Source organism: Mercenaria mercenaria, chromosome 4, assembly GCF_021730395.1.
Source record: "Mercenaria mercenaria strain notata chromosome 4, MADL_Memer_1, whole genome shotgun sequence".
Taxonomy (NCBI): Eukaryota; Metazoa; Mollusca; class Bivalvia; order Venerida; family Veneridae; genus Mercenaria; species Mercenaria mercenaria.
In genome coordinates, this window is record NC_069364.1 from 13,970,017 (window position 1) to 13,997,217 (window position 27,201).

The 27,201-nt window shown below is 32.9% G+C and overlaps 1 protein-coding gene across 6 annotated transcripts in view; it reads right to left on the minus strand.

The window, feature by feature from the left end:
- LOC123551048 (uncharacterized) overlaps positions 1 to 27,201 on the minus strand; it is a 100,562-nt gene that overhangs the window by 14,070 nt on the left and 59,291 nt on the right. The window contains exon 1 of one of the 6 annotated variants that reach the window (XM_053540522.1): positions 26,025 to 26,154. The exons of 4 other annotated variants lie outside the window; for them this stretch is intronic. The gene's annotated coding sequence lies outside the window, so the exon portion shown is untranslated. Of the gene's footprint in view, positions 1 to 13,287; positions 13,572 to 26,024; positions 26,155 to 27,201 lie in introns of those variants that run through there. One more of the 6 variants, XM_045339685.2, reaches the window with a different exon arrangement.

Genomic DNA, 27,201 nt, shown 5'->3' on the forward strand with positions numbered 1-27,201 from the left:
TCTTTTCACGCTTCTTGCTTACTAAGCCCACCAAAACAAATGATGTACTTACAATTATTAATTAACAATGATATAAAGTACATGTGTCTGTATTCGTTATCATTTTATATGCAGTTGCATTACTTCATGCATGCTCATTTTATATATGCAATTTAACAACAAGAAGATATATTTGTTTGTTGTAGTAACGAAGAGGAATGCTGTTGCCATTGCTGTATCATCAGTATGGTTAAGGTCAAATTATCTGCTGATATTAAAAGCGTCCAGGGGCAAAATACTAGTAATGTCGGAAAATCATAAAACATAATAATGGTCACTCGGTCTTTCATATAACAAATTGCAAATTAAAAACAAAAGTAAATAGAATCATAATTTTCTGCTAAAAATAGAATACTGACATGTAACATACCCTTTACATTTTTTAATGAATGACTGCAGTTATTTACAATTAAAGAAACTACGTTGCATATAAACATTATAAAGTTATACTTTACATGTGTCTGGTGTAATTTGGTGAAAGTGATATTAGCAACTACATGAGAGCGAGGAATTAATTACATACGTCGAGTTTGTGGTTCTGTTGCAAAAGAAAGCATCTTTCTTGATTTTCGTTATGAATTTTTCATTTTTCAAAGTGTTATGTGACAATGTATTACCAAAACCCTTATAAAGGTTTATTTATAGATCTTTAAGTCTTTAAATCTTCGTCACATTAGGCATTATAAAACCAATTTAGATTTAGTCGTCGTAATCCTATTGTAATCCTATTGAAATCGTAAAGATCAAACAAAACCTGCTGAATTTTATCAGTTCATTTGATGACTGAATCGCTCTAATAACAATCATCACTATATATTGTCCTGCATAGGATACTATAACTCACTTCAACTATCCTTGCACACCACAGTACTTAATATGCTTTAAAACGGTGGAGAAATTTAACAGAGTAACAACAATTTTCTTCAGGAAATGCGATCAGTTACTGGGACAGTCACTGAGTAACCGACAGTCAAAAAAATAAATAAAACGAACAAAATTATATTAAGCTGGCAAATTAAATTTCACTTAATAAACCACCAATAAATTTCCTAGTAACAGCATCGCAGTTTTCAGTAAGCTGGAAAATATTGAGCAGCGTAAGTTTTAGTCAATGCAAAACATTTATAAATTCAAATGAGTAGGCACCGTTCGGTAATATGGGAGGCAACCATTCAGTTAAATTTTATGTTTTCATTGTACACTTTTAATGTTCATATAAGCTAAATGTTGAAAATGATGTAAAAGAATTTTTGTTTCCTTTTCAAAGTTGTGGTTGCGGATGACTGATTTGCTTTAATAGGGAATTCAATATGAGTTGAATGCATTTAAATGTCAGCAGAGTATTGCAAACTATTGCTTTATTGCTTTTAATCAATTTCCACTGACTGTCAATGCGCTGACATTGTACCAGGGAAATAAAACAAAAACAACAATATAGAAAATACAAACTGATGACAAAATGCAATAATCTTCCCTAATAAACGATTTATTACTCTTAAAAAATGTATATCTGCATTTCGCGATTTATAGACAACAAAATTACAGACGGCCAGTGAAATATATTAATAATGGAATAAAATACATACATGCTAAGATAAAAATGCAAAAATTAGAGTAATTAAAGCTGTACGGCATAGTAAACGACGATCTTCAGGCTGCTCATGGCATCTTTAGTAATAAACACCAAGTCTTATTGAATGGTTTCCCTGTCAGTTGTCAAAACTATTGGCACTTAATCAGACTTCGGACTACCTTTATCATTACTGATCGAAAGGCTATTCAATAAATGTATATAAGATAATAAGTTTATATCGAACAATGGGTATATGAGGAAATTTCGTACCAAACTGCTATTTATACGATTAAAGAATCCAAAAACGCTATTCAATAATACTAGAATGACAAAAGGTTTAAAATGTGTTACATCACACACATTGGAACACAAAACAGCCGTTTAAATATTGTCAATTTCGTAATAAAAAATAAATATTTGTTCAGGTTGTGACCATTGGTTGAACCGAAAAGAAACAGATGGTCAAAGGAACTATAATTATGACACTTTTAAACTTTTAAATCCTCTGTCCTTATTTGAACTTTCAATTAATCAAATCGTATAACATTATTGTAATGTTGTGTAAAAAAAGCGAGGATTTACTTAAATGTCTTTAAAATAAAGTTATGTAAAACATCCTTTGGAAGCAACGAATGCTACCGAGCAAAATAATAGCAGACTCGCTTTGAATGAGTTTGTTAATGAGAAATAATGGATTTTTTTAACACCACTCATGCCCATTTGGCGTCGTCGTAAGAGAAATTATATTGTTCTTACTAATAGTATATATGTGTTCAAAATTTAAAAAAAACTTTAAAAACATTAATACAGAATTCTCTAAAACATCACTGTTTACAGTAACAGTGTTATACGTAACAATGACAGTGGAAACAATGACAGTGAAGACTGAGGATAAACAACCTAAACAAACATTTCCAATATATTTCTAGACAATGTAACAAAGTGGAACCTCAGGCGCCATATAATTTACGAATACAGACGAGCTGTGACAATACATTAATAATGGAGTAAATACACACATGTTAAGACAAAAATGCCTGCAGATGATTATACTGTCGACTAGAATATATACAAGTAGTTTGTCTGCGGTATGTAGGACAACTTTAAACTTCTAAGCAAGGTCAGATTGCAATCAGTTCTTGATGAAACTTTAAGTAAGAAACTTTGACTGCATATAGATTTCGTCCATTTCAGGCTTACTGACTTCTCTCATAAAACAAAGCCATCCATTGGGCTATCGAAAAGACAATGGTTTTATCCGGGTTGTCTTCATTCATAAAACAACACCACGGTTAAAGCTAGAATATCGTCGTATGACCATACCTCTGTTGGTGTGTTTGACTTAAAAACAGTTATCAAAAGCACAAATTTTGTATACATTCATGCTTTTAAGGATAAATAATTACGTTGACAATTTATATACAATCAAAATATCCCGAATAGTTTTTTTTTACTTTTAGTAAATAATTGCAAATTAATTTCCTCCGAAAGAAATACATTTACATATATAAAAAATAAATAAACGAGCCGCGCCATGAGAAAACCAACATAGTGCATTTGCGAGCAGCATGAATCCAGACCAGACTGCCAATCCGCGCAGTCTGGTCAGGATCCATGCTGTTCGCTTTCAAAGCCTATTGCAATTAGAGAAACCGTTAGCGAACAGCATGGATCCTAACAAGACTGCGCAGACGTACAGGCTGGTCTGGATCCATGCTGGTCGCAAACGCACTATGTTGGTTTTCTCATGGTGCGGCTCATATATATTTCCAACTGTGGTGGTCAATTTACCATGTAGATATTTTCCATTACTAACAAACAATTCCGCGTGTCTAGACCAATTACTTTTGTAAGTAACAGTATCAAGAGAAACTGGTCAAGTTGTTGACATCACATGTCAACAATATTCTCCTTTATCAAATACACATTCCTGACTGTGTGTATTGCTTTGAAGTGAAATTGGTTCTAAACTGTATCTCAGTTAATTTCGTTTGACGCTAAATGATTCAATGCTAAAATCAGCTAAAAGCCCATTCTGCAGCTGTAACCCTTTATTACACCATGCTTTGTCGTATCTATTATATAGAATAGGATACCCATAAGCGACATAGTATTTTAAATGAAAAAGAACACATTAGTTTGATCATTTAATACTCTCCTCACAAGTTTTTATTATTATTGAAATTCAATAAGCATGTATTGCAAAAACATATTGCCTAAGAAGTTCTCGATTCTCGTTTTGGGTTTATTTATTTAAATACAAAGCAAAAAATAGCCTTTTGATAAAATATATGACTGCTTTTTTGTAGGTCTCCAGTCTGTCCCGTATGCCCATGTTGTTATCAGTGATAAGTCATTTTCAAGTACAAGCGCATGTTACAGTTTGTAAAATTTATAGCAACATGTAACTCATTTGGAAACTAATTTGACATTCAAGGACAGTACATTTTAGGAACATTCCACCCGTTGTGTATTTCTGACTTCAGATCTGACAAATTGAATAATAAAGTGGAATGAATTTAAAAAGTACTACTCAAAGCTTATTCATATTGTGATTCAATAGTAACTTGATAAAGAAAAGAGAAGAAAAAACCAATATACAACACATTCAGACAATTATTGTAGTTCCTGCAAAATGATTAGAACGTGAAAGGTGACCTTGAATATAAAAAACAAACAAACGAAACGTGAGTTAATGGTACAGGCTGAAAAACAAAGTGGTCACATTTAACAAGAAATGTAGAATTTACCAACATATACACATTTTTATTTCTGTTACATAAAATATACGCAAGGTACTCGAAAGAACTGAAAGACTATACAAATTATACGTAAGAAAATATGATACTTTCATATAAACAAACTGATAAGTTGAAATTCGCAGAGTTACAGCCCCTTAAACGTTGGGTCTCTACAAGTATGATCATTCGATGTCTTGTTAAGAAATATGAGTACCACGTGACTGGTAACGACTTTTTGTTAGTGAATTATGATCAAATATTTTCATGAGACCTGAAACACGTTTGTATCCATTGGGATAAAAATATCAAATGTACAATAGAATGTACTCATAAATTATTCTAACAGATGATTTGATATGTAACACTTTCGGGTGAAATTTGTTAATTCAATAACGGCTATAGAAATATTAATCAGAAACAGGGAGCCATATTAATGACCACACCAAATAATTTGAAATAAACATTAAATGTCAACATCAACATATAAGAAATAACTGAATCGGCACATAACCTACATAGTTCAAATTTGTACCAGCAATTAAAACTTAAGCAGATAATCATTCTACAAATTGTCAGATGGCAACAAGTACAAAACACACTGGAAAAGCAGCATGTTTATAGTATATGAAGAATTAGAAACAACTTCCTTTGTATACTAGTGATCCTATTATTTTCTAAAATTAATATTTACACAATTCTAAGTCTGATATAAGATTCATTTACTCTTTTGCTGCTACACGTAAGTAAAATCCATGCTTTAAAGGGCCTAGTAGTGTTACAAGGCTCTAATGACCAGTACATACATAACATAATTACTCTTTCCACGGAATATCTAAATGTAAACATGGTACATGTCAAGGTACATTGGTCTGCATAAAAAAGTCAATTCATTTTTAACATATCAGGTTAGCCTGTTCCTATGGCGAGACGTTGTTATTATGTAAAAATCAAAATGTTTATTTTGTCTATAAGTCTATTGACTTGTTTCATATATTTTGTCATTCATCTGAACATTCCAAAGATCAATTTAGGACAAATTCTAATTATTACAATATATAACCAGTTGAAAACACGCAAAATTCGAATAAATCTGAGAAGAGGTCCTTTGGAAGCATAGAAGTCAACGCAGACTCGAATTGATTGAGTCTGTTCATGAGAAAACTTTATATAAATGAATTGAGTAATAAAAGTAATAAACATGCATTGCTATATCGATTCATATTTGTATTCCAGAGTATGAGACAAACTGAAAGTTCTTGTGCATTCTTTATAGTAGAAAAAATGCGAAAAAAAACAAACCCAAGCAAAACTCCATTTTCATTTTTTACGTTGCTTTTGACGTTTTAAATGAAGTCAAAACGCGAAACAATACTTAACAAGGAGCTGCGTTCAATAAACGCTTGATGCCCCCGGTGGCATCCTTGTCGATACAAAGCAACCTAAATCCAAAACGAGGTCAAGGTCAAACTGAGGTCAGATGATGTTTGAAGATGAGGAATGGTCATAGGTTACATCTGTATTAGTATCAATTCATTCTTGTAAGCGGTATTGATGCTAGACGAAACGGTCTCATTTGGTTAACTAAGAGATGGCCCATATAAAGCAACCTAAGTCCAAAATGAGGTCAAGGTCAAGGTCAAACTGAGGTCAGGTGATGTTTGAAGATGAGGAATGGACACAGGTTACATCTGTATTAATATCAATTCATTCTTGTAAGCGGTATTGATGCTAGACGAAACGGTCTCAATTGGTTAACCAAGAGATGGCCCATATAAAGCAACCTAAGTCCAAAAGGAGGTCAAGGTCAAGGTCAAGGTCAAACTGAGGTCAGGTGATGTCTGAAGATGAGGAATGGTCACAGGTTCCATCTGCATTAGTATCAAGTCATTCTAGTAAGGGGTATTGATGCTAGACGAAACAGTCCCATTTGGTTAACCTCGTACGGACGGACGAACGGACGGACAGGACGATCACTATATGTCTCCCGCATCAGTAGATGCCGGGGGCATAAAAAGTATACAATTCCGCCTTTAATAACGTTCTTTAATTATCTAAAATTACTTTCTTTATATAATGCATCAGTTGTAAAATGCGGATGACACAAACAAAATTCCGTAAAGAAAATGCAATGTAACTATAACTTAGAAACAAATTAAAAAAGCTTTTTTGTTCAATGACTTCTAGCACTAATTTTTCGATTTGTGTCACCAAGAAAGTAGTAGACATTTAATTGAATTAACAGCATCAGCTGATAAAAGATTATTAAAGAGATAAAAAGATGCACCTTTCGGTGTAAATGAAACATGATTAAATCTGTCTGGTCATATTTCATTATTTCAATCAATCTGCGACCATAGCATTTATCAAAATTCCTTTGCATAATTCATGAATACATGTTGTTGCTTCTACAATTTATGCAAATTTTATTGTTTCTCTATTTATATTTTTAGATTAACAACATTCAGGCAACAAGTAAATCATCTATTGTAAGAACATTTGATACACAGTATGAAACCACAAACAGTAACATTTTTTTTTATAATTCAGACATTCTGAAATACTAACAAAGGCAATTCTTTGTGTTTGGTGTGGTCGCTTGTTTTTCTAAGTGACGATATTAGTAACAGCCGAGTTCATGCTATGAAGACAAATTGTCGAATAGACATCATAAACTATACTCCAGTATCAGATACTTTTCTATATATCTTTCCGCATGTACAATCAAACGTTTAAAGGCAAATTGCCGCTGAATTAATCTAATTTCTAGCTCAATAAAGCCGACTGAACCATGATTATATCCAAATGAAACCAAATTCGATTTTATACGATATGCAAATACGTTTCAAGGTTACAACATTGATACGCTTCATTTTTTCAAGCTGAAGACATGAAAGGAGACTAACATTTCCGAAACAAAACATAATTCCTTCTGGGAACATTATTTGAAAATGGTCCAATAATTCCCTTGTACACGAAAACATAACATTTTATTCCGTAGGTCGTCGATGTATCCAACATTTGCATTTTGCTACTTGCAATAATTCATACTTATCTTTTAGTGAAAGCTACAGTTTTTCAAGGTTTGTTGGATTCTGATTTAATACGGTAACAACAACGTACCGCAATTACCCTATCTTTAAATGGAAGAGCAACGAATGGACATGAATAATTACTGACGGCATAAAGACGGCATAAAGATGGACGGCCTAGCACATGTGTTTTTCTTTAATGGAGATATGTCTTCCTTTTTGTAACGCAATAGTTTTTACACATATGATGTCATAATATAGGCAAGTTCATTGTATGCGTGACCTTGAGAATCGTATTGTAATAATTATGTAACATTATATGTATATTTAATAATGTACCTGTAGTGTACTCTCTAAATAAACTTTCTGTTCTGTTCTGCTAAACGTTAGAAAGACACAAATTCAAGCCCACTTTAAATGCCAAAAAAAGAACATACAACAATGCATCATTAAACTAATTTAATGCCAGTTTAGAAACATGAATAAAAGAAAAACAGACCAATTAAGAAAAATAAAGGATACACGTTGAGTGCAGCCGGGTCACATTTGGGAAGAACAATATATAAGGAACGCGCTTTAAATATTACTTTACTGTTAACATTTCAGACATGATTTGGGCCAGATTATTTAAACTAAATGTGGGAGTGAGTGGGAAGTTATCTGAAACATATGTAAATTTAGCATTATATATAGAACCCTAACTGTTAAAGTATTAGCGTCAACAGGTATATTAAACTCAACTTCGACGTAATTACTGTAATAACAATGTTAACACACAAGATCAAACGACATCTACGCAGATTATTCAGGTTTACCACACATACTAGTAGTCTTGTGATGCTCTTTTCAGTTTCCAGCTTAAAAGAATGCATGTATAAATTGCATTTTCAATGAGAAAACTTCAATGTGCTTCCGCCAGTAACTGTTTTGTTCGGATGTTTCAGACCATTTAACAATCTAGAACGTGTTGCAGCTAGTTACACTTTTGATACTTTGTATATCTGCTGATAACATGACTGCGTTATTAAAAAAAATCAATGAGATAATGTAGAAAAAATTACTCAGCCAATCTTGACGATATATGGCAATGCCCTCTCATTTAAGGCAGTGAAGAAAAACGTGTGTTGAACAATCAATGACAGCTGTGACAACGAGCGTAAAATATACTATAAATTACTAAATTAACTTCAATATTGTTTTGGAAGAAATATATATCACTATTGTTTATTTTCTAAACTGCATACGCTTCAAACGTAATAGGCTTACTTATTATTTGAGTACTCTTATGTTGGAGTAGCTGATAGTTAGAGACTAAAATGGACTGTCCATAACAAAGAAACGGATGGCCATTATATATTACATCCACAATTACATATAAGAGGTAACATAAAAATGATGGGAAAAGGACATTGCAAAATAATTATACGTATGTATCTAAAGCTGCATGTTGCAAATAACACGTAACAACTGAAACAGGATATAAAAAAGTAATGCTATATACAGGTACGTACACCCATTATTGGTAGAGATAGAACGAAAAACGACATATTTTATTAATTGCATTACATCAAGGGCTTCACAAATGATTCATACGGCAACTGGTTGAAAAAAAGCAATACACGTGTTTAGTATACTATCCGACCGTAACAGATACCCCAAAGTCATCTTCAGTTTTGTTTAGATTGAGCTAAAATAACAATTGATGCCAGTAAAGGAAATGTTAACCATACAGCTTGTGATTGGTTACTTCGTATCCTAAGGCTCAATAAAAAGTCAGTTAAGAAATATTCTAGTTTTAAAAATAAAATTGATATTTGAGGTCTTCCGTCACAATAAAAAGCTGGGAAGTGGCCAGAAGATTCACCGAATTACAAAACTTTACGTAGGTACCCTAATAACATAAAACCTTATTAATGTATCTATTTAGGATTAAATTGTGATTTTGTTTATTCAGGATACACCGACTGAAGTATTTAATTATGATTTAGCATTGCTCATATATCTATTTGCAATGTTTGTGTTTGGAAAACAAAGAGCAAAATAGTAAAGCATTTGTATTTAAAATCTAATTTTCCATCTCCACAATAAACTGAATAAACTAAATTTTAGTCCCTGACGTTCACGCGCCAAGATTTACAATCCCGATCAAACGACATTTTTTGATGACTCACTATGACCGTATTCAGTGTCGCTCCATAAAAAATATTTTGTCAAATAAATAAGTATAATATATACCATCATGTTTGAACATCGATGTAACAACGTACCTTCAACTATTGTGAAAGGATAAAACTGAATCATTGACTGAATTGAATTTAAATTGCGCAGATCATACATGTTTCTATGGTGACGGGTTTGTTTTACTTGTATATTATGTGTTAGGTATAAACAAGCTCCAATTACTGCTCTAACATAAACGCACTTTTTTGCGACTTGTTTCACAAATATCTTATCATATGCGGCTTTAAAATAAATAAAACACCTTTTTTTACATACATAACTTTAAGTGATAGGCCATTATAATGCGTCGAAATAAGCTTTCAAAACAGGTAATAAACATTCTTTTAGCGTAGCTATCTGAAATGGTAAAATATATAGTGTAGATTTTAAAACTGTTAAAATTGAATCTTGATCGATTTTACACGTTCGAGTTGTGGTAAGATGAAGAATTTTCATTACGTATAAATGCAGCATATTTGAGTGGGAAGCACATTTTCAAATTTTTGAAAAAGGAAAAACGCCCGGTTTTACAATGACAAACACAAATATGAAATTGATAGTGAGTCAAACTGTTACCATACTATGCTTTTCTTTGATTTACTTTATATATGAACAGGTTATAATGGTCTATAAAACTGTCAGACTGAAAAATATATAGAATTTACAAGTACTTTACGCAGTACCTGTTTTGCTTATACTGTCCGATTTACATTGAATTTACTCACAAGTATATCTATATACTTAACTATGTCATGACATGATTATAATTTTGTTTCTTAAAGTTCGTGTTAAGATGAGTACTATTTCGGATTTATTTGTAAAACACTTCCAAAAGAAATTCAAAAACGTATGAGCCGTGCCATGAGAAAACCAACATAGTGGGTATGCGACCAGCAAGGATCCAGACCAGCCTGCGCATCCGCGCAGTCTGGTCAGGATCCATGCTGTTCGCTTTCAAAGCCTATTACAATTAGAGAACCCGTTAGCGAACAGCATGGATCCTGACCAGACTGCGCGGATGCGCAGGCTGGTCTGGATCCTTGCTGGTCGCATACCCACTATGTTGGTTTTCTCATGGCACGGCTCAATTATGCTACATTTATCATAATGGTACATTTACTAGTCAACCTTATCAGCCGACCTATAATACTTGGTATATCAGAAGTATATTCTATTCTTTAATTAGTTCAACTAGTGCAACACTGACTTTTGATGTTTGTGTAATGTTAATGCGATATAAATATGACATTTTACTACAAAACACATGGCAAAGATAAGTAGAAAAAAAATCCTTCGTTTCATGTTGCTCCTATTTACCTTACAATCACAGTCATCATAAAACAGGCTTACTTTGTGGAATCTTAAAAATTCCTTGGTGTTTACTTTTACTAATTGTTTTATTTGCAGCATAATATATTTCAATATTGTTTATTCTTTCCTTCACTTCATATATTTCTTTATGTTTTATATCAAATATCATTTAAACCACTTATCTCATGTCTTCATTTCTCACAATAGTCCCAGACACGTGGTTCACTTACTTTTGTTCTATTAGTGTTTGCTTATAAACTAAAGTAATTATTTAACTAAATACAGTTGTAGATATTTTTGTTCATGAATGGCAAAATATTATCAGGTTATGACGTTTGAGGGATATGATTTAGATTAAAAATATGACCTTTACTTAGTTGTATTATCTGAAAAAAAATCTTTAAATTTCCACTTTCAAACTTACACAATCGAGCATATGATGATAATAAAGGATTTCAACAACATTCAATAGGAATTTGTACGGTTTGTAAATATGGATTATTCGGCAAGGCTTTAAGTTAGATAGCCGTATACAAGTATATTCTATCCACATCCGTTGATGTTCATGCGTCAATTTTCGGTAACCCCTTTTAGATCATGACCAACAAGTATCCGAATTCATTCACTGTTGCAACTGGTTACTCCCGTTTAGTTCCGTTAAAATATTTTGGAATAACCGCCAAGTATTGTAAATTGGCCTGTATTATCGCATAATAAGTAATTTGCAATTTGTCAATAAATACTGTTTAAACCAATCTATAATAGATAAGACCTTACATAATACACTGGGGGTATCGAAATGGTGCGACATACCTGCACCTAATGAATAAAACCATGTAATTTATTGAATTCATAACTAATGGAGCTTGTTGCATTGAATATTTATTGCATTTAATATAGTTAAATTGCCTAAATCACTTCAACTATATTGTCCATTTTCCTATGATAATTGTTCTGTTTCATAAAATACGTTTGATATCTAACAAAACTTTTGAGCAACGGCGCGTTTTTTGTACATCTCGTCAGTATTAAAGCAGCAAAATGTAAACAATTAAAATAACCTGTTACTTAAAGTGATATTTAATTGAGATTTTGAGATATAGCTTAAACTTACAGGTACGAACAAGTTTGATCCCAACCTGTTGCGCAAGTTTCATCGACATTTCACGTAATCAGTACGCAATCAGTGATAAATGTGTGTGTTTTTGTTGCGGGGGTTGAAAACCTAAAAGCACGAAGGCCGGAACTGTTTTTTTATTTCTGCATACCTGTTTTGAATGCAACAAACACAAATTGCCACACGCCCAGTTTCGGATGTCACATATGAAACTAATACTGTTTGAAAATGATAGCAAAATTACTTCAATCTATTTATTTAAAATACCAATACGTGACAACAGCCAAATAAAGGATGAGGTCATTTGTCGATAAATCTATATGGGGAGAATTACTGGCTTATATGGCAAGGCCGGAACTGTTTTTTTTTTTTTATTTCTACATACCGGTTTTGAATGTAACAAACACAAACTACTAGCTTATATGGCACTGCATGCGTGTGTCTGCAATATGCACATGTCTGTATGAATCAGCATCAGTAGATTATTACATACGTATTAAGGGTAAGAAATTCATTTCTTATAGTGACATGTGATGCACCTAAACATTCATATCTTATCTAAAGTCAATTCCAAGAAAATAGTACAACTATGTAATAAAAACACAATAAATGTACACGTAAGCCGATCAACGTAATAAAAGATAGGCACATTACACTTAACACAAATGAGCCATGCCACGGGAAAACCAACATAGTGGGTATGCGACCAGCATGGATCCAGACCAGCCTGCGCATCCGCGCAGTCTGGTCAGGATCCATACTGTTCGCTAATAGTTTCTCCAATTCCAATAGGCTTTAAAAGCGAACAGCATGAAGCCTGACCAGACTGCGCAGATGCGCAGGCTGGTCTGGATCCATGCTGGTCGCATACCCACTATGTTGGTTTTCTCATGGCACGACTCAAATATTTTTCCTACACTAAGCAACTAATAAATCTATATGTAAGTACACTAGTAATGTAATCATCCATGCAAGAAATCCCAATCAAATTAGGTAACTTCAAAATGCGTCGTAATATACGCACTTCTCATTTACACGACATGCATAATGTATAATGTAGAAACTAATTTATAATTCTTTCATAATTCTTTCAATTATTCCCATTAATGTGAACAAATATTGCTACACATATATATTTACAAATTACATATAATATCAAAATATAAAATTTATGTCAATAAAGGTTCTTCAATCTACTTATATAAATCATAATTTAGATGTTATTAGTTTATACAAAATAAAAAAAAATATACATACATGTTTCCCACGACATTATTCCCACAGTATTGTATAAAATGGATACAGTTAACTACATGTACATATTTAGAGTGACCTTCTAATCCTGTTTAATCCAAACGAACATTTGCGATCATCATTTATCCCTTAATAAGATTTATCATGATTATACTTTAACTTTCGGTTTCCCTCTTTTATATACACAGTATTTAATATTTTGACCTTGGTTTATGTCGGAATACTGGTTAAAACCACTTCAATCCTCGCTATTCACCTGTGTCAATTTGTATTCTAATCACGTATATACAGCCAGTTGTACAATTTTGAATTACGCCAGCGGTCTATTTCACAACCTAAATAAGATTAACTGTGCAGTGTATAAAACCATATATACCGCATTTATTTATGTAACGTATCGATTGCTGCAATAGATGCATTTATCGTCTATATAACAGATCGCAATGGAATAGCTACTTCCCGGTTTGAAAGTAAAGGCCTGTTTTAGCAATAAATGTCCTCAGAATTGAAGTGTGTAACTTCATATTATGACATGGTAATTTATGACTGAAACCGTACAGTGTTCCTATAAGGGCATGAGAAAACTATCAAATGAAAAGTCATACGTATGGCAGATTTTATGACAGCTTACAAGCTTGCTCGTACACTGGTAACCTGTTGAATCATTTGAAATTACATTTTGCAATAACGGCAACATTTCCACTGTTTGTTTTGAAATATTTTAAACAAATTACGAAAAAAAAAAGAAGATAATTTAAGTTTAAACTATTATTTAACATAAGTCAGGATGTTAACATACCATTGCCAAAATATTTTTTTCACGGACAATTTTGGAACCAATAATACATCTTAAGATGCTATTACTCGTGCGCTAAAGGTAAAAAACATGCAAAATATCCATAAAGCTATAGTTCGCTACGCCAACCGACTTGAACAGGGCAAAAATGCTATTAACCGATTAACTGAACAACTCAAGCATTTTTTGTTTTACAACGTACAATACTTATTATATATGCGGACCCATTGTGTAGGGATACAGATACACCATTAAGCCATTAGAAAGACTGAAAGTTATAAACTAATCTAATTTCTAAAGGTAATTTTAAATACTATTAATAAGGAGATTAACGTTTGCGTTTTCAAATTTGATTTAAAGAACTTCTTTTTGTATTACATATCAGAAGTGCTTCAATAAAATAGGCGTATTTTCTTTAACCACAAATTAAACACAGTTCCCTGTTTCACAAAGGTGACAACTGTAATTATATATCTGCATATGTTTGCATAGGTATTCAGTCATGCACAGCATCAATTTTTTCAAATTTCAATGAGCATTTACGTTTACGAATAAATTATCATGAAATGCATTATTCAGTCTGAATCATCGAGCTCAGATTTCGATCAATTAAAGTTCCTTGTATTACAGTGTAGTAATAGTGCAATATTATGTATATGTGTGTGTTAATCATCTACGTATAAAAGGAAAAATCCTAAAGGAATATCCAGCTTCAAAGAAGGCGGCGACCACAAAACGAAACGCTTTAACAGTGTATGTATGTATGTATGTATGTATGGAAAAACAAACATACGAGGTAAAGCAATTGGAGAAAAGGACAAAACAAGTAAATAAACAAAAGAAAAAACACAATGGGAGACATTTAGCAACTGTCCATTAGAAAATTTACACATAAAATTCTTACAAAGTTATATCTGACTATAAACAACAAAACAAATCCATCACATAAATATTTAGACATGAAACTAAGGAGCAGTATAAATTTAAGTTAACTGTTTATGACAGTAACGGATATGATACGTATTACGGCATATATTAGTCATCCAAAGTAAAACAAGGCTCTTTCAAAGTTTCAGTATACTAGTAGCTCCTACAATTATGTATTCAATGAATATAGGACATTTTTGAAGTATAAAACTTATACTGAGGCAGTTACACACTTGATTGTAAAACTTGCTTTTTGTGAGTATTGGATTAATATGAAAGGTCAAGGGAAGGTTGTGTTATAGGATGAAAGTTACACTGTCATTATAAAGAAAATTCACAGTTTTCTTACATCCAATACTATAATAAGAGGGGAAAGAGAGGACACTTGAAATAGATTACTATCTGTAGCAGTCTATATGCTGAATACTTGATTAAGTGATTCTGTTATTACATTTCTTTTAGTTTCCAAAATAATGAAATCCTCTCTCCCGTGCCTTCAGATAGCTTGTTATTAAATCGCCAAGAGAGAAATAGATTGCGTTTACTGGTCTCATTTACGTCTTTGTAAAATCATTACTATTTATTTGTTTTCTCATTTTACTTTCTTCTTTCATGAAGCTGTTAGTCACTTTTAATACCGTCGGCAATATTACTGTCTACTTTCTTATATGGAAAGCTATAAAACGGGTCATGCTGTTTTGTGACCATGGTATATATTAGAATATCTTGATATATCTATATGTATTAAAGTGATATGACTAGATATTTGATATTGTTGGTCAGTTTCTTGCCTGTATTCGAGAAATCAATTAATCTGTCTTATGAATGAAACGTTCCAGTTTGCATTGCAAGAGCTAAGACAATGCGTTTGCTATAAACATTCTCAGTGACTTGATCACCTGAACGGTGTCATTAGATATTGAGATATGAGAAAAAAGTAATGGCGTACTAACAATTCTTCTTGGTTTAACAAAAATAAAACGTTTTAGAATCTGCAGTACGAAATATAAGAATGTTATTATATAACGAAGCATCAATCGTTAGAAAATCATTATTTGTATATTCACAATTCAGTAATGTTATTATTTCGGTACCTTTGGAACTATGTAATAATTTTCAACTAAAGCGTATGCGAGATAGAGGGGGTGATGCATTAAGGGTTTGTCATTTCATTCCCTTACACACACTGTACCTTTAGGATACCTTTGACATTGTGTTGTCTTGGTTTAATTTTGTACGTGTATCTAATGATCCTAATTTGCATAATATCTTTGTTTAATGATGCATATAAACATACTAATCAGAAGTTGGAGATGATGATGTTGAACATCAAAATCGTAAACTGGGCGTTAAATATGCACGTTGAAAAAAAAGCAAATCATTATGTTACTCGCATCAATGAGGTTAAATGAATTTGTACGACAACCTATTAATTATGACAGCAACACTACTCTTCATATGCAGATTTTTAACAGATGTTTATACTTTTGCATTAAATGATGAATGGGATTTAAGATGAAAGCAATTTACATTTCAGCTCGACAGTATTTTACTTTTTCACCATTTATGTCATAATATATGTTTAGAAAAAAGCGCTTTTTCCTAATTAGACATGTCTATCATGATATCTATACACTCCATTCAAGGCAAATCATAAAAATGTCGGCTTCTATATAAGAAAGCATTTTAAAGATATTTGTTATAATGCAGAGATTTTATATTACACTCCTTCCTTATGTTGAGGAAACTTTAAGCCTTTACCTTTGTCTTGTTGGTACCGTGTTAATGTATAGTAATCCAAGGCATTTACATGCATTAACACCAGGAAATACATTGCATAGAATTAAGGCAAAGTTTATCAGGAATTAATACATGTATTCATGTGCACACGATATGTGTAAAAGCAGTGGCGTCATTAATACCGTTCAGGCGAGACCTTCAAGTAAAGAAATAGGATTCAATAATTTCTGACTCTGACCGCTATTGAGGGATCTGTTGTAAGTTCATAACAACGTTACACAGTCCATATTTTCGTTGGAATTTTGTATTTGAATGATTGTTTTATAAGACGGGGTGCTTCTCTGTAAGCTGTACCGTTTAATGCAAAAGAAAAAAAAACGCAACCAGTGAAAACACTAGACTCTAAATGATACTAGTCTAGTCTTCTGAAAAGGCACTGAGAAATATTTTTTACAGGTCTTCAGGTTTGTTTTAATTATTAAGTTACGAGAGCTTTTTCGCGTGTAAGGTATCCAGCTGGCCGGGATAACTTTTATTTACACTGTCTTGTGTCTTTGGAACACAGTAGGGGTTACGAGTGAGGTACGGTAAGCACCATCAACAGGTTTAAGTTTCCAAGTTATGCCTTGCCACTGTCCGTTCCAAAATAAAAGCCCACCATGTTCCTTTGTTTGTATGTTCTGTATTTTGCTTGGCTATGTGTTGTGTGTTTGTTGGTTGTTTACACTGCTATGCGTGCACTGCTGTGAGTTGAAACGTGGTTTTCTCATTTCATATATTCGCTAAGTAATCAACAAACATTTCTGTTCAAACATAATTACGAAACAGAAACTTATGTTTAACTTAATCTATCCAGAAGAGAACGCTCAGTCATAGCACAGTTCCGTTGTGGAGTCCTAGCCCATAGAGTGGAAACTGGCCGTTTTATTGGCGAAGACCTTAATAATAGACTATGCAAATACTGTACAAAAAATGAGATTGAAGACGAAAAATATTTTCTCTTAATGTGTGACTTTTATAATGATTTAAGGCAAAGAACATTTCAAAGGATTATCTCAGACTAAGAGCGAAACTCTTTTTCAGATGTTGATTTAATAAAAACATTATTAGTTGACTATCCAAGGAAAACGGCTAAGTTCCTGTCATGTGCATTCGACCACAGAAAAAAACATTTAGATGAATATGAATATTTTTTAACTAAAATTTAGTCTAAAGATGATCCAATGTTGGAATCAGCCATCTACAGATTTTTTGATCCATGTCGAAATTAATTGAAGTTATAAAATAGTGACTTATAGGCCCATTGGGCCGGTTGTACTGTAAAATAGTTATATTTTGCTGTTGTATTTATTATGTTGTACAAATGTCACTGTAATAAAAGAATTATCTATCTATCTATCTACATTTCTCTGGCTCTGAGTCTGGCCGATTGGTGGTTAAATCTAAATAAAATATATCAACCCGAAAGACGAACAATATATCTAATGGTACCCATAATGATAAAAAGGTAAACATGTATGGCACTGAATAAAGCATCTCATTATTGAAGGAAAATGATAAATAGTTAATCATGACAAGAAGCCCACAGTGACTTTATGCTTAAAATTACATGCATGTGCACCAGAATAAAACAACCTTATAATTCAAACGTTTACTTCAAGCACTGAAAATCCAAGTACTTTTTTTCACATTTCTCAATATTTGGCCAATATCTTCAAGATCTGAAGTGTCATTTTTGAAACTAAGCATACCTTTACAAAAACTTGTTACCAATAAGATTATAAATTTTCAACAAAACGAACCATGTCAACATGTCATTTTAAGGCTTCATCCCATTTTCAAAAGTCATAAAAATGCACATTATGTCTAAAATGTACAACGAAGTGAGAATACTGTCTGCGAGAATATTGTCCTTACTGTGTCATGTCGAAGAGGGTCAAATATTTAACCACACGCTTGTGAAATGACAATAGCTACAATACTGTCTTGGAAGTTGTACATGATGTTAACAGCATCTTGTTCTTGGAATGTTCAATAATTTTCTTCGACTAATTTCACAGATATTGGCAAAATAGCACATGTTGCTTTAGACTATTTGCTAAGTGTATTGTACATGGACTGAAGTGGCGATCTGAACAAATAATATCACGAATTGATAAGAAGCTGATAAGGACAAGTGGGAGGTATCTATTTGTAGGTTATGGCTGTAGTTTCAATTCGTAGAAGGATCACATTTTGTCATTGGTTATACTTGGTGGGTTCTTTTTTTGTATTAATTATAAAATTAATCATATTTATGTATGTGTTCGCAACAGCTTATTTTTTATTTTTTGGAATTATGACAATATGTAAAAGCTGGCATTTACTTCGGAAATCCTTCTCTTAAGGAGAGCAGTTGCAAAAACAGTCGCCACAGTCTACTTCTTGGCTCTTATACTGCAATAACGTGGAAAATAAGCTCAAATACCACTCCATCTATAACCAAATTATGTTTCTTTGTTTGCTTTTGGGTATAACACCGTTTTTCAACAGTATTTCAGTTATGTAACGGCGGGCAGTTAACCTAACCAGTGTTCCTGAATAGTGAAACAGTGCGAACCTGTTTTCCGCAAGTAACTGCCAACTTCCCCACAAGAATCAGTGGTGGAGGGTGTATGATTTCAGACACAATGTCTTTTATCAACTCGCCACGGAGAACATACGCCTCGCCTGAGGGTCGAATTCATGCGCTCTCTCTATTGAACTAAGCGATCGGGCTAACCAAACTATTCCATATACAGACTGAATTAGGTAATATAAATACTTGTTTACGTATTAACTGCAAGGACAGCAACCTACCACAGTAACATAATTTGATGAAATGTGGGGATATAGTGAACTTGAATGAAAACTCAAAGACATAGACAAGCTAGACAACAAAAATAAATATCCAGTAGGAAAGTCAATTCAAAGTCAACAAAAATAAATTCAGACTTTTTAAACCATTACTTTAAAGAGGTGTGTGTATAGTAGTGTTACAACATATTACATTGGAATCGACGTAAGTCCTGACAGATTGACAACTAGAACTTAGCTTGTTCAAGACTTAACTGCACTTTCTGCAAGGCAGTTTAGAAATGTTTGAAATGTGGTAACTCAGTATCGTCCATAATTATTGGAATCGGTAAAAGAGAGTGATCACAGGTCTTTGTGGTGAGCATTATACGTGAACTGTGGATATATATCTGAAAGAACTGAATTTCTTGAAGCTTGAGATACAGAAAAAGTTTCTACTTAGAGTTTATTTTCAATATAAGCGGCTAATATTGTGTACATATGTATTGCTGTCAACTACTTATATTATCTACACAACAAAGTTATGACGTGTATGTATCTACCGTCACATGCAAAGTAACATAAAATGCTGGGAAAAGGATGTAGAAAACTACACCGTATTCTGGAATGTGATGATACGTATGGTTCTACAATGAAATGTGAAGAACAACACCGGATGGAAGAAAAAGGAAATGGCGAATTGATATACATATATATCTTCCATAGCTTGTACCATATACAAATATTGATGTAAACAGGAAATAACTAAGAAATGATACAAAATTATTGCTTTACATCAATGACTTCATAAGTAATTCACAGGAAATCTGGCCGAAGAAAGAAAGCAACACTATTGCCTCATATGCAAGCATCACTGTCACCTCTGCAGATGGGCAACATTGTGAAAACTGATCGCAAAACACAAGGTTTCCATAAAAATGACCAAGGTCATCTTTGGATAGCTATGAATAACTACTGCATCCATTAAATACAATTTATGCCATACTTATAATGTTGCAATTGATAAAATAGTGTGAACCTGGCTCATGCAAATGCAACAATACACATAAAGGCAGTAAAGAACTAAAATTAATCAAAACCCTGAAAGAACTGATAGTCAGTGCTTAATGAGTGATATTTCAGCCGATACACCTGAAGAATCAACATTTCATTGTGTATAGACCGGTCATGATTTGAACAATGTTGGTAGAGGTCCACTAGACAAGGCAACATGCCAAATATCTAAGCTCTGTGTATTGTGGTTCAAGAAAATGTTTTCCCTATAAAACTCTGTGTAAAACATAGTTTGCTCCAGGGTGGGGCCAATTTCAGCCCTAACCCTTAACCCTAACCTTAACCCTAAAGTGTAATGACTCCGAATATTTCGAAAGTGAATATAAAGTTCATAATTATTCTTGATTCCGTTGCTGCTTGTTTTTGTTTTTTGTTGTTTAAAACAGTAGTCTAGTCCTCAGTTGCTCACACACTCACACAATACCAAGATTATAAAAGAAATATGGGACAATTTTGTTACACGTCCAGAATATTTGTGTGATGCGGTCACATAGACTCAAACGACTTGAGGTTGATTTAGAGCTATATTAGAGCTATAGCCAGTTGCTAAAGCTCTGGCGAAAAAGAAAACTATTTTTACAAGCGTTTGATATTTTCCATATATTTACGTGTGCTAATATTAGATAAAAGCACACATTTTTATTTTTCATCCGCTCTTTATATGTGTTGAAGGTATTGAAATGTAAATCTGAAATCTAGTGGTTCTATGCAATGAAGAACAAAATCTCGCAGTGAGTCTGAACTTTGCATGAAGAAAAATTCTTTAGGCGCTTCAGTATGTATGTTTTTATCTACGTGTATCGATGCCTTTTGCTCAATGTTTTATTTACCTAATTCTAATATGGTGGCATGACAAACTGCAAACTTAATTAATCAGAGTATATGCATTTTCGATTGAATTGCAATTTTGTTGATTCAGGATACGCTATTGAAGTATTTAATATTGGATTTAGCAATATTCTTTTCATGCAATTCGAATATCGTATTTCAATTTAATTTGCTTTCGTAATCGAAAGGAAAATATTATTATTTAAAATCTTTATTTTTCCTTTTCTTAACCTATCCAAATAGAGGATATAACGACAAGAAATGACTTTCAATATAAATCCATGCTTTTGTAAAGGAAAGCCTTTTAGATTTTAAAGTTTAATCTAAATTGTATGAGTCGTCTGTAAATATAAGTTTGCTGACATTTTTAAATCGGATTCATGGGTCGATTCTAGGTGTTATAATATATTCCTATGTTTATATGATCATGTCTTGCAGGTACACGACTCCATCCATCGACAGTTTAGTCAGTTTATTTAGTTTCATTCCTTAAAGGCATGTTTAGAAACAACATGTTTCATAAAATTACCCTGCACATTGTATGTAAATATCAGAAATATGTAACAGATAAGAAATAAGATGATATTTTTCAGTGGTTTAAGTTTAATCTTATGATGCAGCATATCTGTGGATACTGACGTGCATTAAATAGTTTTCATTAGATGTAAATTAACACTTCTTTACATTTTCCTATACGATGGACCTGCTTACGGATCATACGTATACTCAGTGTTACCTACTGCTTATTGCACACATGTCATCCCAGGGCGGCTGTCGAAAAAAATGCTTAAAACGGTAGTATCACTATTACAAAAGATAATACAATTTTTGTTTATTTAAATATCATTCATCTTACATTTTCATTGATTTTTACACGTTTAAACGTGTCAGTTGTAGTTATTTTGGGGCATTTAACAACCTAAAAATGCAACAGATCATATGAGCAGGTAATGTAATGTATCTCAGCAAATTTAAGAGCGAGAAGCAAATTAGCACAAACGAAAAACGCCAAATGTTACAATAACATCACCTGTAAAATATGAAACGGATACCGTGTAAACCTGGAATCCATTAGAGGTTTCTTTAATCTACGGTGTGCAAGAGCACGTTACAAGAGTGTGTTAAGAAATCGAAGTGCAAGGTCGATAAATTGATATATATACTAGAAAAGTTACTGTCTTCTAAACGTAATGTGTATGTCTGCGGTGTGTACATGTCAACATAAAGCACCATACGTCTGCAATGTACTGTAAGATAATCCTATTCTAATCGAATGATACTTGTTATCTTAACTTCGATCTAAAACCCAACCTCAGTATTTCAAGATTGGCAACAAAAACAAAACAGTTCAAATAAATAAAAGAATATAGACTCTGTTTGCTGTCATTCATAGAGTAGCATATTATGTTTTATAGCGTCGACATAAGACCTATTGACTAAATGAAAATCATGTTGTATATCATTATAATGAGCATAGAAATGTACTATAGAATAGATGAACCGGCTACGAATATATTGTTGCTGACGAGGCGTGATAAAATATTCCCATACATTATCCTGGGAATTACTCCAAGAACATTATATTTTTCTTCCGATACCAGATACTAAGTTACAATTGCTGAATTTATATATTTCTAATTCCATGACTTGTAAAACCATGTCCTTAAAAGGACAATATCAGATTTCCAAGAGGACATGCATGTTATTCGCGTAATCCTAGATTTAAATACAGTGCGTACCAAGAAACTCGTATTACTTGTAATTTCACATTGAATCCGCAATATCATTTTCGTATGTTTTTTTTGGGAAAAATACTACATATACGTGAAAACTGTCATTTCTAGTTTGTGTTTACAAAAGTAATGTAGTTTAGCCATTTATAATTGTGCAAACATCAACATAAATACAGAAATAAAAATCACAACTGTCAATGTCATTCATAGTTACAGTATAGAATTATAAGAGAATAAAATATTCTGTAAAACATTAAAATATTGTCTACAAAATTAATGCACGATGCATAAACAGCCTTGGGAAAAGTATAAAATACTCCGTCTGTTGCACCTTTCCGTTAAAATAATCTAACATGGACACTGGTTGCATCAGATTTACTCAATGCTTCAAGGAAATTTAGCTTTTATTTCTTATTTTGTTTACCTCAGATTTTACAATTATCGTCTGTTATATTCACTTATATTTGTGTTTGTGTTTTTGAGCCGTGGTTCTTTCCTTTCGTATAATAAAGTATAATATATTATCCTGTATATAAGTGTATGTATAATATATAAACGATAAAAACAAGGATTACACAATGTAACCTCAACATGGCGCATCATACCTGTGGATAATGTGTAGAGCATAAAACCAACGAATCCACTGAACGCGTTACTGTAATTTTATTCAAATTGCTTAAACCACTTGACTCTACTTTACTTTTTTTATATGATGATGGGTCTATTCAACTAAACTTCATCAAATGCTTTCCTTAAAATACTTAACGTTTGTGCAAGGATGATGACTTGTATCGCTTTTTGTCAATTCAATTTTATTAGATATTTTAATATGGTTATAACACCATATTAAAAGCATATTATAATTATAATAACCTGCTGAAAAAAGACAGTAAATATGAGTTTGAAACATAGCTTTATATTACACTTAGGAACAGATTTGATCCAGCCCTTGGTATAAATTTCATCGATATTTCATGTTATCAGTGAATAATAATCTGTGGTTATTGTGGGGATTCGAAGCATTTATGTAGCATGTGAAAAAATATTCAGTTGAGTAGGGTCCATATTTACAAAGCATCTTAACAAAACAAAAACCAGTAAGATCGAAATTTAATATTTTCTCATTTGTTTTTCTATTTTATTTCAAACCCATGGATTTTGGTTTCTTTAAACAGAAATATAGCAAATACAAATATCCACGTATTCTGTTATGCTGCGTTTACACTTAGCCACGATATCCAGGATGTCCACGATTTAAAGAAAAGCTCGGAGCTCCACGATTTATTGCACGGATTTTGTGATACTACGCTTTCTTACGCTCTCAGTACGTTTTGTTACTACCTGCAGCGTTTTATTACGATTCTGGTCGAGATCTGCCACGATTTTCATCACGTTCTCTCAAGTTCTCTTACGATTACCACGATATGCTATCACGCTTTGTCACGTTCTGTTTAGATCCCTCACGTTATCAAGTTTTGTTAAGCTCTCCTACGATTTATGGTCACGATTTGATCAAGATTGTCACGTTTTGAGCACGATTGGAGTATAAATAGGAGTCATGGGTCATCCTCTCATTCTCTCCAGAGATTTCAAAGAGGAACGAGCTATGCATCAAAGAGCTGAACAAAATGCTGAATTTGCATTTTTCGTGTATGCCTATAATAGTTACTCGTCGGCAGCAGCAACAAGGGACGGCATAGGGCTGGATATAAAAGAGAGAAATGAGAAGAAGAAATAGAAAGCCTAAGACCTGGTGGGTAAGACCATGGTTAAGTGGAAACCGAAGGCTCAAACTGGGACAATACTCTCAACTTTTCACAGAACGTGTGAAGATGTTTGCTCCAACGCCAACTATGTAAGGATGCCTGCAGATCTAGTGGAACTTAGAATCGTGTTTCCACGTTCACCAAGATCCCCATACGATGGAACATCAAGGTCTGATGCGCTACGTTAAGGTCTGTTAAGCTGCATTACGCTCTACAACGATTTCCACGTTCTATCACGTTCTCTCAAGATTTAAGATAAATCGGGGTAATCGTGACTGTCAAAAATTTTGTCACGATCCTTACGATCATCACGATTCCACCAAGTTCCCTCAAGATCACCACGATTCGATCCCACGAGCCCCCACGCTCACCACGCTTCTCTCAAATCGTGGAAATCGTGGACATCGTGGCTAAGTGTAATCGCAGCATTAACAGAAATGACATTGAAGCCAAAAACGTTTGACACTTAACTAAGACGTTTCACGAATATGAGCTTAAAATGAAAGAAACACAAATAGGAATGCCACAGACCCAGCTCCGGATATGACCGTGTTACATATGAAAATGATATTGTTAGAAAATTACAGTAAAATGTCTTCTATTTTCTTTTTATAATTTATTAACATCTTACGAACTAGTTAAGTAAACAAGGGACATTAAGTTGTCGATATATTGATACTGAGGGAGTTTTTGCATTGCGTGTGTCTGCGATGTGTACATGTCCGCATTAAGCAGCAACAGTGGTTTCTGCAGATCATAAAGTATTTACGTCATGCAAGAAATTCGATTCCTATTAATTAACCTTTGGTGTTAGGCCACATTGCATCACTGTCATTCGTTATTACTGCCCCAATTTTTTATTTCTATATTTATATTTATTTATATATATTATTGTTTCATTACTTATACATTTTATAATATTTTTAATCATTTTTGTAATGAGATGAAATATTCATTCTCATGCATGTATAAAATTACAATAATTCACAAATTAATCGGATTTTGTCTGTCACACTGAAAAACAATAAATCGTAATAAAGAGAATGTAAATTTGATACATACATGTTTCCAAGAACGTTATTCCCAAAATAGTTTATAAAGCGAATACACTATATTATATGCGACATTTTCCAAACCAACGATTTAGAATGTGATTGATTATAATTATATGTAACTTTCGCATATTCCACTTTTATAAACATAAACTTTAATGCATCAAACCTGGTTTAGGTAAAATACTGATTCTACCACATAAACCTTTGCATAATATATTGAGTCATTTCAAAATCCCATTTACATCCAACTGTGAATTATACTGTACGTTACGCCAGTGGTCTAATGAGATTGACACTGCAGTGTATAACCAATATATACGACGACATATCGGTTGCTGCAACTGATGCATATATAACTATTTGGAACAAAACAGTACTTCCCGATGCTAAATACGAGTAATGTTTAAATAGAAAACATGCGAACTCCATACGAATGGTGATGGAAATACATTCTACCGCCCTCTAACCCCGGGTTGAGCAGAATTCCCTCAAAACTGGTGTCGGATTTAATTTGAAATTATGTGTTAACTATATATATATATCTTCAACAGCCAAATGTACACAAAGATGAGGTCTGTCAGAGAAAACTGCCAATGCTGAAAACTGGCTGGCTCTAAATGACTAGCCAAGTAAATAACATTCTAAAAAGACTTTCTTGCTGAAACAACCGGTCGATGGCAGATTTACAATCAATCTTTTTCTTATAGATTCTAAGGATAATTTTCAACATAAATATATTCTTCACTTTTTAGTCAGCGGGTAGATAAAGTAGAAATGTATCTTCTTAAAAATAACGTTAACTCAGGACAGGTCTGGGCAAGGTATTAATGTTTCATTCGATGCAGTTGCAAATAACACTGAGTACTGGACTGTGGACATAATAAACAATAAAACACCAAACCGGAAGGAAACATGACATAACAAGGTGATTATGTATGTACAAAATAGCATGTTGTGACAAGCTGAGAGACAGTGTGTCCAATTACATACAGAAAAATGGTTCTTATCACAGAAATGTGAAATAGAAAAAGTGATGATTATCTGTTTTCAATTTCTATCACACATGCATATTATGTTTCTGTTCCCGTGTATAATCAATCTGAACAGTTGAATGGAGAATACTTCAGTCATTGAGTAATTATTTTATTCATACAAACACAGACAAAGCAAAGCTAAGATCCAAT